Here is an 18,582-nt window from a genome sequence, read left to right as displayed (position 1 = left end):
AACACTCATGCTCATTCAACACTCTATCCCACAGATCGGTGATCACAAGTGTCAAGGGGAAAAGGCTAAAGGTAAAATGATCTCAAGTGTCAGGATGTGGGATTCCTGATAACAAAGGAAAGTGGCCCCCAGACACAGGTCTAAAGGTCTTAGCACCTGAAGGCTAAGCCCCTGGTCATAGCTCGTGGTCATATGAGCAAAACAACAGTATAAATGGATAAAATCAATGGGGCTAAGGAACTTTAAAACTTGTCATTCTACATTGTCTGCAAGATTAAAGGCCTCGATTACAACAGGACTCTGAGAGCACGGTACAGGGCAGTAAAGATGTATGGGTTAGCAATTGTGATATGAAATAGAGCATGGGAGACATTAAAATAGTATGGGAGGCTCAAGAAACGTTAATGACTCGGCATGGAGCCTGACTCCTCTACACAACAAAGGACCATCGAGATAGGCACTTGCAATGACACACTCTATATTCCACAGAACTAATCATTCAGTAAAGGCAGAAATGACACAAACCAGCTGAGCAGCAGGGGAAGCACATAATGGCTTAGATGTGGCTTGATTAGGGACAATACAGGGACACCCGCTCCTTCCTCTTTTAATTTTCTTTCTTTGTTCATTTCCAAGAAGGAATCAAATCCCAATTGTAATCATTTTGGGCAACAATGCCTTGCGGGGGCCGAGACAGCTAGTCTACTAGACAGCTAGAGCTCTGGCTCAGATATTTTGTAAACTATATTTCCATCCCCCCCTATTCTTATAAAAAGGGGGAAGCAACACTTTAACAAGGGTTGGTTGGTTCTAAAATTTCTCACCCGAGCAGTCCGAGTTCTGAGATGCCATTTTGATTGTATTTTCTTATTCATGGTGGACTTGACTGATGGGGTGTTGGATGTTATGGACTGGTATACCAGACTCATATCGGATAAATGAAACTCTATGGTGATTCCAAGCATGATTGATGTGTAGTATGTTTTCCATTTTGTAATCTCATTTCATAAGTTGTTCTTCCTTCTCTGAAATAGTGAAATGAAATAGTTGGTTTCTCCCTAATTCATGGATTTACCCTGGCTGCCAAATAGAGAACAATGCCTTTGCATATTATAGATTTACTTGTGTTATTCAATAGCCTACATTACCTGTAGTAACTACAGATTTACTTTTGTTATTAGATTAGCCTGCAGTACTCATATGAGCACAACCTTTCTCACATTGTTTGGTGATAGAGGTCTCCATATCATAGGTAGTAAACATCAATAAGTACTCTATTGTTTCTATCACTCCACCTCCTTTGTCTTCCATATTTTTGCTGGAAAATTATTGTTGAGGATTCTGCTGGCCACAACCCTAAGCATCTATTTCCCTCCTGTCACACGGAAACTGTCAAGGGTGCGGACACGACTGACCTTCCTAGAAGTCTAAGACATTCTAATGACAAACAAGACAAAAAGGAGTGATCTTTCTCTAAATACACCTTTTATAACATGAAAACTACAAGTGTTTAGGCTTACCTTATTCCAAAACGCTGTTGTTGAAGTCCGTTCTTGACGATCCGGATGAGCTCCTCCTTCAAGTCAATTCCTGCAACCACAAACAATCAAACAATTACCAAGCACTTGCATTTCATATAATAAAACATATATCCAACATGCAGACCAAGGAACACATGAAATAACTCATTAACATAAGCTATTGAGAAAAATAAACCAGTTTGTATTAATAACGAAACAAAGAAACTCTTACAACCTGGCCTTGGTGTTGTGCAAGTTCCTCCCAGGGTCCATCAAGGGTTTTCCTCTACTTTGACAAAGCTCACCCTCTCCCAAGTAGAATCAAGTGAAGACAATCTCTCCTCACAAAGGCTCTAATGGAAGACCTAAATCCTGCAGCATTTACCCAAAGAAAATGTATAGCTCCAACCTCCTTTCCTCCTGGCTCAATGCCTTTATTTATAGTGCTGTAAAGAGGTTATTCTGGTCCACCATCAATGGGATCATCCCCCTCTTTGGGTGGGATAGCTCCCTTATTGATGGGATAAGACTCCCCTTAATAGAGATACATGAACCAACTGGAGGCGCATCCATTTCATCAAACCGACCTCTAGAATGTTCTAGAAGTAACCACAAGTAACTTTTTCAAGATAAAACTCGCGCATTTTGTCTTTTACAGAGGGACGCACCTGTCCCTTTACATACAGAGCGTCCATGGACGCAGTTTTTGTGAACAAGGTTCGCGTCCCCGCAGGTAAGACTAGAGAGAACCTGCGACCCCAGAGATAAACATGATTTTTACAAGACTTTCTCTCTATTTTGAGTTTGAGATGGATAACAGAGGCATAGACTTGCCTAAGAGGGTAGCATGACTGTTGATTTGAGCCATACTAACTGTAAGTAGTCAAGGTGACATTTTTTAGTGTAACAGATTGCCCCCTAAAGTGCGAAGCCTGAAATAGAATAGGGTTTTGTAATTCTAGGAAGGGTGAAGCGCTTTATCGTTTCAAGGATTACCTTGTGGATGGCCTGATTGGAACCTGCAATTTTCAACACAAAATACATGGATAAGAATATATCATCACTGAGGTAGGCATTCCCATACTCAGATTCAAAACTTTAACTAATGGACTAACTACTCTGATACAGGAATGATCTTGCAGTACACCATTTTTATAGACTTTTGTAGACACAGTATGGACGCAGCCATCTGTTTATGATGAGCCTACATAGATAATGAATACAAAACTCCTCGCAGCCTGGATGGTAGAAACTAGATCCAGGGTCTTCACTTCTACTTCTCGAATTGGTACGATTCTAGCCATGTGATTAAATGATTCGATGTCGAACATGGTAGAAACCACTTGATTACCAGTCAATGATGTAAACTGTTAACAAGCGTGAGAGAAACCACCAGTAATGTCAATGGTCCTCAAAGTACCAAGCACAACCCGTGAAATGTAAATAGATGTTTTGATGTCGAACACTTCACGGAATCCTCTGATCGAAAGTCAATGATGTAAACTGACGTCAAAGGCGAGAAACCTGCCATTGATGCATGCAGACTTCAAGGTACTGTCGATTCCTAAGTCATCTTTCTAGATAATGTGTCGATGTCGATAGAAAGCGACCCGTTGCAGGCAAGCCCGCAACACGAAATCATTGTTCAAGTTGAAGAAATGTTGCTGTAAGGACTGACTCAGGGATGGTCAAATGGATGACAAGTATTTTGCAGATGAAAGTTTGTTGTTTGCAGACCTCTTGAACACATAACGACACAACAGATGGCTTGGTGACGAATAACTCAAAGTTAATCCCCGAAACCCAGTTAAAGACTTTCAAAGTGACGTGGTCAACTGTGAGGTGAAAGATTTCCCAACCCAGGTGAATAACAAGTGTCGTGTTCAAGAGCGGTAATAAAGTTTCTTCTGAGACAAAAGGTGACAAATAGGTTCATTCTTCTCTTTTTTCCCCCACCATTTCTGGCAAGTACCTCTTTATTTTTAACAAGCTTGAGGAGGATAACATATGCTTGATTGTAAGCTCATCCTTCGGATGAGTCCAACCTAGTTTAAATTCGAACCCTAGGAAGGAGTGGTTCGTTCCTGTTTGTAATTGAACAGGTCCTCTACTGTAAAAATTTAACGAGCCCAGTATAGGAGAAACTCGGCGTTTTTCATTTTTAGAGAGTCTGAAAAAACTAAAGGAGACTCCACGTTGAACTTTTTCGTATATTTGTGTCCCTCAAGCCCGAAAAAGTATAAAATAATACCTGGGGGAACCGCTTGATCTTGCGACCAAGGAGTACTTTCATATTAGTGTCGTTAATCTGAAAAGTAAAAAGCGATCAAGGACACGTCGTTTTATTTCCTTATCGAGTTCGAAACGACAAAAACCCGGCAATCTTTTCCTGATTTTGCGGTCAGAAAAGAGCTAAAAGGGGACCGTCTTTTAATTCCGTTTTAACGAGTGAAAAAGAAACACTCGGCGATCTTTTCATTTTTTAGGAGTCAGAAAAGGGCTTAAAAGATGACTCTGCAATTTTGTTTGTGAAAAATTTACAATTTCCCTCGAAATCCCTTTGTCCTGCACAAAAGCGACACATTACTCATACCTGTTTAAAATAGGCAAAAATACATTCAAAAATATCTTTTCATGGTAAAAAATGAACTAATTCATCCAAAAAACCTATAAAAAGACCTTTTACCATGTCATTTTTACCGTTTCACTGTTGAGGTTGAAAAAAGGGCTTTTGACAAGAAAACTTCCCGTGGTTGCTGCGGAAAATCTGACCGTTGGAATCGAACGCCGTCTCATCCAGGTATTTTACACATCCTACTCTGCATTTCTATCCGTTTAGAATCAATTTTTAGGTTTTAGTTTTATTTTTTGGGGGGGTTTTGGTTTTGGAATGCGCCTCTCGGCGGACGCAGGTGCCCTTCGGGTGACCTGCGTCCCCCGACTTTTTCTCTTACGGGAAAACGGTCGGAAGACGCAGCCCGCCTTCAGGCCAGCTGCGTCCGGGCGCCCTGTGCAACAAAGCCGGGGTGCGTCCTCCGAGAAACGTGCATTTCAAAACCCCAACTCTCTCCAAAAACCACCAAAAATTCCCAAATTAATTTCTAATGCTATTTTTTGATATGCAGGCACTAATCATGTTAGACTGGAGAGAAAGAGAGCACGTAGAGGAAGATGAAGTTGCAATAAATCATCAACCTTCTCTGGATGCCCTAAGAGCATGCGGTTTGTACAAATATTGGACCATACCGGGCATGAGGGGCCAGGTAAGATTCTTGGAATGGCTGGTTGAGCGATGGAACGTACAGGAACAATGCTTTTACATAGGAGGGCACCAGCTCGAGATAGAGCCCTCGGATGTATACTTTCTCACTGGCTTGCCAAACAGAGGTGAGCAACTTAACCTTGCGGGGACTAGGCCGGGTGGCCAATCCCTTGATAGTCTCCGCGAGACTTGGTGCACACCGGGAGCTCACCATTCAAAAGGCATAGAGATAAAACACATCACTCTGCCGGAACTCAAAGTCATAGCGTTCACGGTTACCAGAATTTGCGGCGCGGCCGCTTTACACATTGCTTCCGGATCCCAAATGCGGATGGCAATTGACTGTTACCAAGGCACCATTTTCAACTGGTGTGAAGCTGTGTCGGCTCATATGAAGAGCCAACTGACCAAGGCAAGGAACGGACGACTAAAGACTTTTGGATATGGGCCTATAGTCGTGAGCTTTGCCTTGGAGAGAATTCCATTGCTGATCCCTCAGCAACTCACTGTTGATATCTTGGGTCCTCAGCAGCCAAAGCTGATACGATGGGTTGCGGTAATGGCCCGGCATCCTGACGAGGGCGCGACAGTAGTTCGATTCTCAGATAGTTATTTTGACTGGTTAGAGAGCCAGCTTTTTGTGATACAGGATTTCCCGTATGCCGGAACAGATTTCAGAGGTGATCCGGACATGGTTCTTCCACAGGGAGAACAATGGGATGACAGAGGTACTTTTTATTTTCACAAGTTTTCTAGTTATGTATTTTTTTTTTTTTTTATATATATCGTCTCAAAACTAATAGTAAATTTCTCAAAATGCAGATGTTGGCCCACAGCGTCCAGCCAACCTCCGGCCTTATGATAGACTACATCCAGCTGCACCGGCACCGGCCCCACAGGATGCGACAGCAGAAGTACTAGCCGACTTGGAGCATGATCTAGAGCGTCTCACGGCAGATATACCTGAGACTACTATGGATGATATTCCAATGAGGCTTCAGCGCTTCGTAGTCGCGGTCCCTGGACCATTTAGAGGTTTTTTACGTAAGGTAGCCCGCGCAGTGGTGTCGTACAGAGAGCACCACCAGTGATTGACTAGTCACTTTTGTAGTCACATGTGACATTTTGATTTTTTGTACTATCATTTTGCCGATCATAAGGTGTTTTAAACCTATGATCGAAGACGATGTATATATTTTTTGACACACTCCTATCTATATATATCACTATTTTACCGGCTTATCTTGTTTAACATATGTGATGAAATGTTTTTAAATTTACTTGCATGATTATCGTAAATGTCTGTCCAACATTCGAGAAGCAATTGCATCTGCTAATGTATTCAAAGACCTTGGAATATGTTGATATTCAATGTAATCAAATTCACGTTCCAAGAGACGCACTCTCAAAAACAACCTTAATAACACAGGATTTCTAATGGCATAAACTCTATTAAGCTGTAATACAACAAGTTCAGAATCTAACCTCACTATCAAACGTCGAATTCCAAATGAAATAGATTCGGATAATAATTCAACCACTGCACTGTATTCTGCAATGTTATTCGTTGTTTGACCGAGGCTTACCCCATGCATAGAAACTAACTCGTCAGAGGGCGAATAGATAACCCAAGCTGCGGAAGAGATATTCCGTGTACTACGACAAGCACCATCAGCAAATCCAATGTATGTTTGGAGAGGCGTCGACATCTACAATATCAAGAGTAAAACCAAGATGAGCCAAAATAATGACGAAAAACCACACTTAGCTAAACTAAGCACACTGACTAAACTAACACACTTGCTAGCTAGAAAGAAAATCTAACCTATCTAAAAATTTCTCCATACCCATCATTTTAAGCATAATACCTCTTTAGGTAAAGTCCATTTCTGGGTTTACCCAAAGAGTCCCCATCAAAATCAACTAACTCATAAGCCCCTTTTGCTAGCTTTCGCTTTACAATGTAGGGCCCATGCCACATAGGAACGAACTTTCCGGCACCTAGCTTATCGTTAGCTTGATCATATAATAATACTAGGTCTCCTTCCGAAAAACTTCGAGGGGTTACATTTTTATCGTACTGAGCTTTCATTCGTTTCGCGTGAGTCTCGATAGCTAAAGTAGCGTCACGTCGAGTCTCATCTAATTTAGCTAAGTATAATAACCGTTTCTCCTCTTCGGAAGTAGCTGGAAGTAATTCGACAGCCATTTGAAGTGATGGGATTTCGCATTCAATAGGTAACACAGCTTCTAAGCCATAAACTAGCTGAAAGGGGTGAAACCTGTTGAATTTTTCACTGAAGTTCGATATGCCCATAGCGCCGAAAATAACATGTTATGCCAATTCGTTCGATGGATACCAATGATCCGTCGAATCATGACGACTAGAACTTTGTTGATTGACTCAACCAAACCGTTGGCTTGCGGATAATAAGGAGTAGAGCTATCGTGGCGCAAACCAAGCTGGCTTGTAAGCTCAGTCATCATGACATTTCGAAAATGGCTCCCATGGTCAGTAATGATTGCTTGTGGGACACCAAACCTAGTTATGATATGATTGAATACGAAAACTGCAGCTGTCTTGCCGCTTGCGTCGAATGTAGGCATCGCCTCGGCCCATTTTGTAAAATAATCAACCGCGAGGATGATATACGCATGCCCCCCGGCCGAGTGAGGGTTACAAGTAATAAAGTCAATGCCCCATTTGGCGAATGGACCAGCGGCAATTATAGGGTGGAGAGGAGCAGGTGGAGCGCGCATCTTTCGATCAAAAACTTGACAGTTGTGGCATGTTCTGACAGCAAGGATACAATCTTTAAACATAGACGGCCAGAAATAGCCAGCGCGCAACACCTTCTGAGCTGTGGCATACCCAGACATATGACCGCCACATGCTCCAGAGTGACAATCATTCAAAACTCTCTCAGCCTCTTCGTGAGTTAAACAACGTCGAAAAACTAAGTCTGCCCCCCGGCGATAAAGTGTATCTCCAATAATTCTGTATTGCTGGGATCGAAACCGAATTTTTCGACGGTCTTCCTTGGAAGCTTCAGGCCGAAAGGTTTGGGTTTGGAGATAGATGATTATATCCCCATACCACGGATCTAAAGTGCTAATAAGAAACAAAGATTCGTCCACAATGGACTCCTCTGCCACAGTCTCTGTGTCAGCACTCGGGAAATCACACATTAATTCCGCAAAAACTAAAGATTTCTTAGACTTGGACTTCTCGAACTCCAAGTCGAACTCTTGCAGGATAACAATCCATTTAGAGTACTTGCCCCCTAGCAGTTGTTTTGTCAAAATATAAATCATAGGGTTGCAATCCGAAATAACTGTAGTCTTGCGGAGAAGAATGTAGTGACGAAAACGCTGGACAGCTTGAACGGCTGCCAGGGCCAATTTCTCCACATGCGAATATTTTAACTCAGTTGGGTTTAAGGTTCTACTAAGATAATATATCACATGCTCTGCTTTGAATTCATCTTCTTGAACTAACACCATTCCAATGGTGGAATGCGAAGCTGCGAGGTATAAGAAGTAGTCCTGGTTGTAGTTGGGAGGATGCAATAACGGTGCATGGGTCAACGCGTGTTTCAGTGCATCAAAAGATTGTTGGGCAATCTCGTCCCAAAAGAATTGTGCGTTCTGTTTCAACAACCGTGTAAAACCTTTAGTGACCTCGGCGTAGTTTGGGATGAATCGGCGTAAAAAGTTCGCTTTCCCTTGCAAACTTTGGAGTTGGCGCAAACTCGAAGGAGGAGGCAATTTGATGATAGCCTCGACTTTCGAGGGATCGACGCGAATGCCGGTTTTTGAAACAACAAATCCCAGCAATCGACCTGTTTCTATACAGAAAACACACTTGTGGGGATTCAACCGAATTCGATAATGCCTACACCTCATAAAGATTGCTCGTAGGTGGACAAGGTGATCAGCTCGTTGTAAAGAATGAGCAGGCAAATCATCGAGATAGGGTTGCACAATGTGCTTGATGTCATGAAATGCATAAGACATCGCCCGTTGAAAAGTGGCCCCGGCATTCTTAAGTCCAAAAGGTAATTTGCAATAAGCAAATGTCCCCCATGGACAAATGAATGCCGTTTTTGGTTGATCGGCAGGTAGAATATTGATTTGATTATAGCCTGAGAAACCATCCATGAAGGAAAACATCTCACTTCCGGCACAATCATCAATGATTTGATCGATATAAGGCGTAGGATAGTTGTCTTTTGGACAAGCTCGATTGATATCCCTATAATCGATACAGATTCTTATTGTTCCTTGTTTTTTATTGACGGGAACAATATTCGATACCCAATCCGTTAACGGGATCGGATAAATGAAACCTGCTTTCAACAGCTTTTCGACTTCTGCTTTGATTGCAGCCGCTTTTCGAGGGTGAATCTGACGCAACCGTTGCCGAATGGGTTTAGCATCCGGGTAGGTTTTGATTTCATGAACAACAATGGCAGGATCAATTCCCGGCATTTCCTCGTAAGACCAGGCAAACACGTCGCGGAATTCTTGGAATAGGGCCTTGTAAGTTTGGATTTCCGTTTCAGTACATGCGGCACCTATATGAATGTTCTCCTCGATTCCGGGCTTCACTGAAATATCAATGGGAATTGTACGAGAAATATTCCCTAAATTCAGCTCTGAATCAGAATGTTTCGTTGGATCCTGAGCGTCTTTGACATATTCAGCGGTAAAGATAGATGAAAAATCATTTTCAAATGCATCATCCTTAGGTAAAAACGAAGATCTGTGATGGAGATCTTCCCATGGTAGATCATCTACACTTAGGATTTCGCGAAGTTGTTCGTCAGATGACACTTCTTCGGGAAACGTTATCCGTTCTAAGGGTGAGGTGAAAAGTGACTCTTCACTGACCACATTCATTTGGTCGGTTGAATGAAAATCGGTAAAAGACATAAGAGCTTCATAAGCAATCTCATACGGACTCAACGGCATAACATCACCGAGTGAGTCTAGCTCAGAGTCAGAGGGAACATACCAAGGATCATCATAAATAATGTTTTCTGACGTGATCATATGAATTGTTGCGAACGAAGGGTCTGCATTGAGTGGAGGGAGAGGAAAAGTTCCCAGTAAACCGGAATCCTTAACTAAACCTACACCAATGTCCCTATAAGGGATTGTCGTTTTACCGACATGCTGGATAGTTTCTAAAGAGGTTGGGTCGGATGAAAAGTATGTCAGCTGATCAATAGTCACGATCTTACCGTTATGTGGAAACTTAATGACTCTGAAGACCGATGAAACGACCGCTGTCATAGCATATGACCAACTTCGACCCAAAAGAAGGTTGTAGTCTAGAGGGGCATCAACCACTTCCACATCCAGACTAACGGTTTTACCTTCGACCCCTATAGGCAATTCTTGTAGAATACCAAACGGACGGAACCCACGGCCATCAAAGGCCTTAAGGATGGTGGGGGATTGGTTCAATGAAGGAGAACCAAGCGATCTCCAACATTGAATCGACATAATACACGTAGAAGCTCCCTCATCAATCACAGTCCGATGAATAGGCCTGTTTTTGACTATCACTGGGATTTGGAAAGCCATTTGATGGGGGAGACGTGGTGTACTATTTTCTAGATCAAAGATCATTAGGTTCGGGTCCTGAACATCGACAGCTCCAATAGCCGACAAAAGCAATTTTCGTTGCGCTGGACATGATTGCAGCACTTCGAGTGCCGACATTGCTGAAGGTGAAACAGCTAAGTCTTCAACAATGTTGTAATTCTGGGCTGCTCTCGCATGTGGATTGAAAGCAGACCTTCGAAGTACACCCTTGGCGGGCGGCTTTATCACTAAGTCTGGGTTAGGTTTTTCGATCTGTAGTGGATCGGAACCAGGAGCTGAGGTTGATGGGTTAGAGTGAGAAGATTCTGCTTCCTTACCATCAACAGGAGCCTTACTACCATAATCTTGCGATCGAGTCGCAATCCTGACATGAGACATCATCAAAATGGGTTCTTCACTGGCATTCGAAGAAGAACCTATCATCTTATTTTCCTGCTCTGGAAATGGATTCTTTAACACAGCAGGAGTCGGAGAACCTTTGACTATTTTTACTACCTCGGCCCGATGAGGGCAGTCTCTCGTAAAATGATCTTCTTCACAAATAAGACAAGGATAGCGAGGTTTGCGTTTCTCGTCATTGGTTTCCGACTTTTCCGTTTTCTCCTTTGGAGCCTTGTCTGCTTTAGCCTTCTTCTTTCCTTTCTTCTTTCCACCGTTTTTGGATTTGGCCGTAGATGACTCTACAGCGTGAATGTCGGCGGTAAGTTCAGGAGGAGAAGACTCTCCTGTCGGAGAATCAGGCAAAGTGATAATTGGAGTATTGGAGGCCTTGGAAGACTTCTTCTTACTCTTCGTAGTCACGATACCGATCATACCATCAGCGGCATGAGATCCCGAAGGAGCAGCAGCGATTTGGTTTGACTTGGGAAGATCCGGAATTTTCTCATGTAACGTACCCGACTGAGTATAAACTAAGTCAAGGTATTGTGCCTGAGCAATGACTTGCTCCTCAGTAACTACTCCGGCCTTAGCGACATCTTCAGTAATTCTTGGTAATAACGATTTGACAAACCATTCAGCTAAGATTTGGTCCGGGATAAAAACTTTCACTAATCTCCTTCGACGTCTCCACTCATGGATGTGATCAGAAATGTACGTGGATGTCGATTGTTTTAGCGAAGTTAATAACTCTGTACCATTATCGTATCTGACTGGTAACTGAAAATGAGTTAAGAACGAGGTAGCTAACTGACTAAAGTTGTAAAAAGAGGCCCGTGGTAACTCAATGTACCACTTGGCCGCGAGACCAATGAGTGTACGCTGGAAAAGACGTAAGCGGATAGAATCATCTATGATGGAATTTGATGCACACCAGAGGTGGTAAGTCATCACGTGATTAGACGGATCCTCTCCAGACTTCCCTTCGAACTTGGGTATATCGCTGGGCAACTTATTTGGCATTGGCGGCCAAAACGGAAGATATTGAATTGGATCGTTCGTTAGGCGCGTCAAGTCGGGTAAATCTAAAGTTGCAATAAATGGTAACTGCCGGTTAGGATCTCTGAAACTCTGAGTCACAATACCAGCCCCAGGAGGAGGATATCCAGGATAACTAGGAACAGGATTCGCATTGGGGATATTGTATCCTCCTGGAAAACCAGGATTAACCGGACCGTACTGGGGTTGTTGAGGTGGTTGATAATTGTACCCAGGATACGGTTGATACTGGTAAACCGGTTGTTGGGCAGCTTGCCCAGGTTGATACTGTCCCTGGTACGGAGGTTGAACAAATTGAGGTTGAGTAGTAACAACCGTACTAGTACCAGGTTGGCCTACAGGCATCTGGACTGTGGTTTGAACCGTGGGTCCAGACAACGGTACAGATATCTGAGGAGTGGTTACAGGGACAGTAGGAACTGGAGCTGCCGATACTCCAGAAGTAAACATGGTAGATGAAGCGGTAGTTGCTACAGCCGTGTGAGGTGGAGTACCTGGTGCAATTGGCGGCTGAGTAACTACCGAAGTTACAGGGGTCTGAACACTTGACTGGACAGGTTGCGGTTGCTGGGATGGACCAGGAACTGCAGGTTGTCCTGCTTGAGGTACCGACTGTATACTTGGTTGCAACATCTGTTGACCCTGTGACGGATCCCATGTTAACATTCCAGGGTATTGACTCGTAACAGGTTGAGGATACTGAGAGCCATAGCCGTATTGAGGATAGGGTTGATAACTGTAAGGTGCAGTCCCATATGATTGCCCTTGAGGTGGTTGATAACCTTGACTAGGGTATTGACCCGTAGGTTGATAACCTTGAGGTAAATACGAATACTGGGGTTGACCTTGACCTTGAGGTTGGTATCCTTGAGGTTGATACCCTTGGGGTTGATACCCTTGGGGTTGCCATCCTTGAGGTTGCCATCCTTGAGGTGGATACTGATACTGAGGTTGACTTTGGGGTACAAATTGAGGCTAGGGTTGATACCCTTGGGGTTGCCCCCCAGTCGCAAATGAAGTACCTTGAGGTTGCCCCCCAGGTATAAACGAAGGTTGCCCCCCAGGCGGTAATTGGCCACCTTGAGGTTGGTTAATGGGAGTTGAACCTGACATCATATAAACGTCACCTATACTCAATGGTACATTACCACTGTTTCCAACTAATAACCCATGATCAACAGGTTGAGGAGATGCTCCTGCAAAGGTACCAGAAAGTGATTGATACCCAGTAGGAACAGAAGGACCGCCATGTAAAAATGATTCAGGACTTTGTGAAAACACAGATGACTGACCAGACATATTTACAGGAGAATGAATTCCTCTAGGTGGAACCGGAGTACGAGGTGTAGAAAAACCTACTGAGTTGTCTAAAAAATTGGTTAATGCAAGGTACCAAGGTTCAGTTCTAGGAGGACTGTAAAATATGGATTCACGCTCCCTTAAATCAAGGGTAATTAGATCTTCAGAATTAGAAACGCCTATTTCTTCCTCTGGAACAAGTTCTTCTATGGCAATTAATCCAACAGGAAGATTTTCGGTGATAATTCTTTCTATTCTTGGTGAATCAGGAACACTAGGAGTTGGAGTAACAGGTTCTGAAATTTCAGGTTCTTCGCCTGTTTCACTGGCAGATGAAAAACTACCAGCAAGCTCGGAAACTGCAACAGCTTCGGGATTGTAACCTGTTTCTAAACTTTGGTAATACGGATGGACTACCAAGGAAGATTCTCCTTCTTCAGGTGATCCTACTCTACTGCCACTAGGAGGAGTTACAAGGACCTTTAACCCTTCTAAATTACCTGGGTCGTCTCGAGGAGGGGATCCCCTAAGTCTACGGGATCTTCTCAACAATTCAGCCACAGACACAACTTCAGGAGACTGGCCCGCAATTCGACGGGACCTTCTCGGTGATTCCGCCACAATTAAAGATTTTAACTACAACACACGAAAACAAAATAAAAAAGTTCAAATCAAACCACCTAAAGTCTTCTAAAGAACCAATCAATTTGAAGCATACGCCTAAATAATCTAGAGCGTCAAACCATACACAAACAGTAGTCTTCCGGACCAAAAACGCTAGTTGGTGATTAAGCCCAACATCGCAGGATTCAGTACAGAAATAGTGGGTGGAACAGTTACCCCGGCAACCTGCTTAATGAATAGACTGGACCAAGTTCCTCCACTTTAACCGTCTCGAAGTGAAGCGAACCCCCCAGAAAATCCAAGTGAGTATAACCGACGTCTGCTCCAGGTACAGTGGGACCTTCCCTCCACCGTCACCTTGGGTAGAATCCTAGATATTATAGCCACTAAGGTTACCAATCACAACAATTACACCTGGGGGAACAGTCTAGGCTCCAACAGCACGCAAGGGCAGAGTAGCAAGCTCCAATCCCCTTACCGGCTCCTTGATAACAATCCAAGGTTTACCGATAAGTGACCCCTGGCTCCTCGACAATGGTTAATCCGAGGTTTACCGTTTGTAATACGTACTGTCTGGCGTCGTTCCCAACGAGGGAGGAATGATCCCCTCACTGGTTCGGACACGAGCTCGTGCTTCTCCTTTAAGAGGAGCTTTCCCAGAATGTAACTGAAACAATTGGATTTGTTCTACTCAAGATAGACTATCTGTTTGGTTTTGTAGTCTTGGAGAGTTAAGTACTCACCTACTCCAAGACCCTAGCCTAAGCTATGTTGGTGCTTCAGAGCCCTAGAAAAATAAAGATTACTAGATTGATTTTAATTTAAGCGTTACTTTTAAGGTTGTTTCTTAAGTCAAAAGGTGATGGAAGTGAAACTAGTGGTGTGTTGACTCGACTCGAAACCACTACAAAATGCACCTAGAATGATTTATCCACTACCTTACTTTTCGATGAATTGCTTTAACTAAAAAGTTGAGAGAATGCAATCTTTATAAAAGCAACCTTTTAATTGAAAACAATCAAAGAAACAATTCGTTTGTCTTTTCCAAGCATAAAAACATAACTTCTCTTTACATGCACGAAAAAACTCTTTTCTTCTTTTGAAAACAAAAAGCTACTTGAAACAAGACTTTTAAGAAGATGTTTTTGTATTTTTCTTTTAATAAAGCAAGTAAATCTAATTTAAACAAAAAATCAATCTTAACAACTCTTAAAATCTATGAAAATGCACTCATAAGCAAACTAAAGGTAAATTTACTCTAAGCAATCTTAACGAGGCCAAAACTAACAATGATTATTTCTAAGGTGTTTTACTTGATTACAATCAAATCAAGGGCTAGCTTATTGCAGAATCAACAACTAGCCAAAACAAAATTCTAATCTTTTTGTTCTTTTTTTAAAATGGAAATCAATACTTTATAAACAAGTAATTCGAAATTTGACCCAACACAACTCAAATGGCAAGTTGCACACAAAAGGAGACTTTACGACAGGCCAGACTTCTAAGAAGGTTGACTAACCAGAGATATCTAAGGCTGGACAACTTTCTAATAGCAAAGTCACTACAAAGCCTTTCCAAAAATCAAACCCTAGGTCAAAACTTCGTTGAAAACCACTAAAACACTCAAAGCTCACAAAACTAGTTTAGGTGAAAATTCTTGACAGGGTACTAAAGGATCTGGGCGGAAAACACTAAGGAAAAACAAAATCTAAAAGCAATTTGAACCAAAAATGGAATTTTCTCAAGTTTTACAGGAAGACGCAGGCAACCTGTTGTCACAGGTGCGGCCCCGCTCTGTGCAGACGGCAACAGCGCGTCCAAAGACGCACTGTGCAGTACTAAGAGGGTGCGTCCGTCTGGAAAAATGAAGAAAAACCAAATCTAACTAAATCTAAAGCTAAGCCACCCAAATACTAATTCGCACAGTCAAAAACCAGAAAACAAAAATGATTTTCTCAAAGCAAAGTTCTTATAAAGGAAAAGACTTTCTCATTAATGGCTCCCCAGCGGAGTCGCCAATTTGTCACACGGAAACTGTCAAGGGTGCGGACACGACTGACCTTCCTAGAAGTCTAAGACATTCTAATGACAAACAAGACAAAAAGGAGTGATCTTTCTCTAAATACACCTTTTATAACATGAAAACTACAAGTGTTTAGGCTTACCTTATTCCAAAACGCTGTTGTTGAAGTCCGTTCTTGACGATCCGGATGAGCTCCTCCTTCAAGTCAATTCCTGCAACCACAAACAATCAAACAATTACCAAGCACTTGCATTTCATATAATAAAACATATATCCAACATGCAGACCAAGGAACACATGAAATAACTCATTAACATAAGCTATTGAGAAAAATAAACCAGTTTGTATTAATAACGAAACAAAGAAACTCTTACAACCTGGCCTTGGTGTTGTGCAAGTTCCTCCCAGGGTCCATCAAGGGTTTTCCTCTACTTTGACAAAGCTCACCCTCTCCCAAGTAGAATCAAGTGAAGACAATCTCTCCTCACAAAGGCTCTAATGGAAGACCTAAATCCTGCAGCATTTACCCAAAGAAAATGTATAGCTCCAACCTCCTTTCCTCCTGGCTCAATGCCTTTATTTATAGTGCTGTAAAGAGGTTATTCTGGTCCACCATCAATGGGATCATCCCCCTCTTTGGGTGGGATAGCTCCCTTATTGATGGGATAAGACTCCCCTTAATAGAGATACATGAACCAACTGGAGGCGCATCCATTTCATCAAACCGACCTCTAGAATGTTCTAGAAGTAACCACAAGTAACTTTTTCAAGATAAAACTCGCGCATTTTGTCTTTTACAGAGGGACGCACCTGTCCCTTTACATACAGAGCGTCCATGGACGCAGTTTTTGTGAACAAGGTTCGCGTCCCCGCAGGTAAGACTAGAGAGAACCTGCGACCCCAGAGATAAACATGATTTTTACAAGACTTTCTCTCTATTTTGAGTTTGAGATGGATAACAGAGGCATAGACTTGCCTAAGAGGGTAGCATGACTGTTGATTTGAGCCATACTAACTGTAAGTAGTCAAGGTGACATTTTTTAGTGTAACACCTCCTTCCTCTCTTCCTCTCCACCATTGCTATGACTTCAGTATTGAGTTGTCTCGTTGTTGTGTGTTGGCCACCAGAAGAAGCCATTTCTCTTTGAGATTTCCCTAATATACCCCCAACATTTGGATCCATGTGTTTGATTGAAGCTACCTTAGTGAAGGCTTATTGAATGAAACCCATCCTACTACCCTTTTACGGACAATTGGAGTGATGAAAACCCCTCACAGTTTATCCCTTAAGCACTCCTATCTTTGAGATGTCCTAGGCACTAGTCTACAATCAACCCAAAGGTTGTCTCTAAGGCGCTTTACGTCTATTCTACAACACTTGTGCTACTGTTGTGATTTGGAGCTACAACACACAACATAACTGCAACTCGACTTAGCTATCCTTCATAAAATCATTTCTATATAGACTCATTATATAGTATTGTATTCATCAATTACATACTCAATGGATTTATTAAAATAGACTACATTAGGAGGATCATACATTGTACTAAGAGCATAAAACATTAATCAATCTATTTTAATTAGTTACACACCAAGTCAATTTCATATCTTGGTCAACCAAATCTACTAATATTTTACATATAACTCTAGCTAATGCATCACCTTAGATCTCTTAAAAGTTTGATGTTTCCTAAATGATATTCCTTCTTGGTATATCTACAACAAAACCTGTCATCTCTCCATGTTTGTGGGCTAGTGCTTGAATTCTAGTTGAAAACTTATATGAAAGGATCTCAATTAATTAACAATACTCAATCAACTAGAGTTGTATTTTACTAAATAATTTATAGTCGACCAGCTTACTTTGATTAATTATATAGTTAAGTTGACCAATTGGACCAATGTTTTTGGAGTACATTATCAACCATTACTTGGCTAGAAAAAACAATCACAATTACTGAAAATGTTTAATTATCCGTAAATCATGGAAATAGTAAGAAACATTTTACTCTATGGTGATTTGTAGACAACTTACTCCTGTTATTTAGTGGAAAAAATATTTTTTGTGTGTGTATAAGAGTGGTCCCCATGTTTTCCGTGTATCAATATTTTAGTAACATGGTTTTTATGCACATATTATTCCTTGTATTAGCCAAAAAATGGCCATAGAGAGGCTGTATACATATTGATTCGATTATAAGTAGTTTGAGTTTATATGACTATATTGAAGTAGATTGAGTTGACTCAACTCAATGTGGAATGAGCCACATAAATTTACACCAATTCAATTTGCACCAGAAATTCCCCTATCACAAAGCTACTAAATCAAATTTCGACATTTAACCAATTTATATGTGCTTCACAAAAAAAATATTTTGAGATTTTCCCATGGAAAAAATCTTCCAAAATGTATAGGGCCACAATAAGTCTCAATAGTAACCAAATATTCAGTACTTTTGACAACCTTAGCACATGGCATAATTGGCATTTCGACTTTGTCAGTTGGTTCAAATAAACCAAAAGTTGAAGTTTGCTCATCCTTATTAAACAAAAATATGATTTTTCTCACTTCTATCATAACTTAGGCATGAATATTTTTGTAACCCCGCTATTTGGTCAAATCCAAGCACAAATTCAACATAGGAATTCCGACATTACATTGTGGTTGGACCATATATCTTGTCATAGTTCCTAAGAAATTAAAAAAATTAAAATATAACTAGGGTTATTTAGATCCATACTAGAGGTTCCAAGGTGCTTAGCACATATATCAACACGCACCTTGACCAATTGATACTTTA

The sequence above is a fragment of the Pinus tabuliformis genome, chromosome 2_2, assembly GCF_031772625.1.
Source record: "Pinus tabuliformis cultivar Carrire ecotype Pingquan chromosome 2_2, CPIR1, whole genome shotgun sequence".
NCBI classification, from domain to species: domain Eukaryota; kingdom Viridiplantae; phylum Streptophyta; class Pinopsida; order Pinales; family Pinaceae; genus Pinus; species Pinus tabuliformis.
This window is presented reverse-complemented; position numbering follows the sequence as displayed.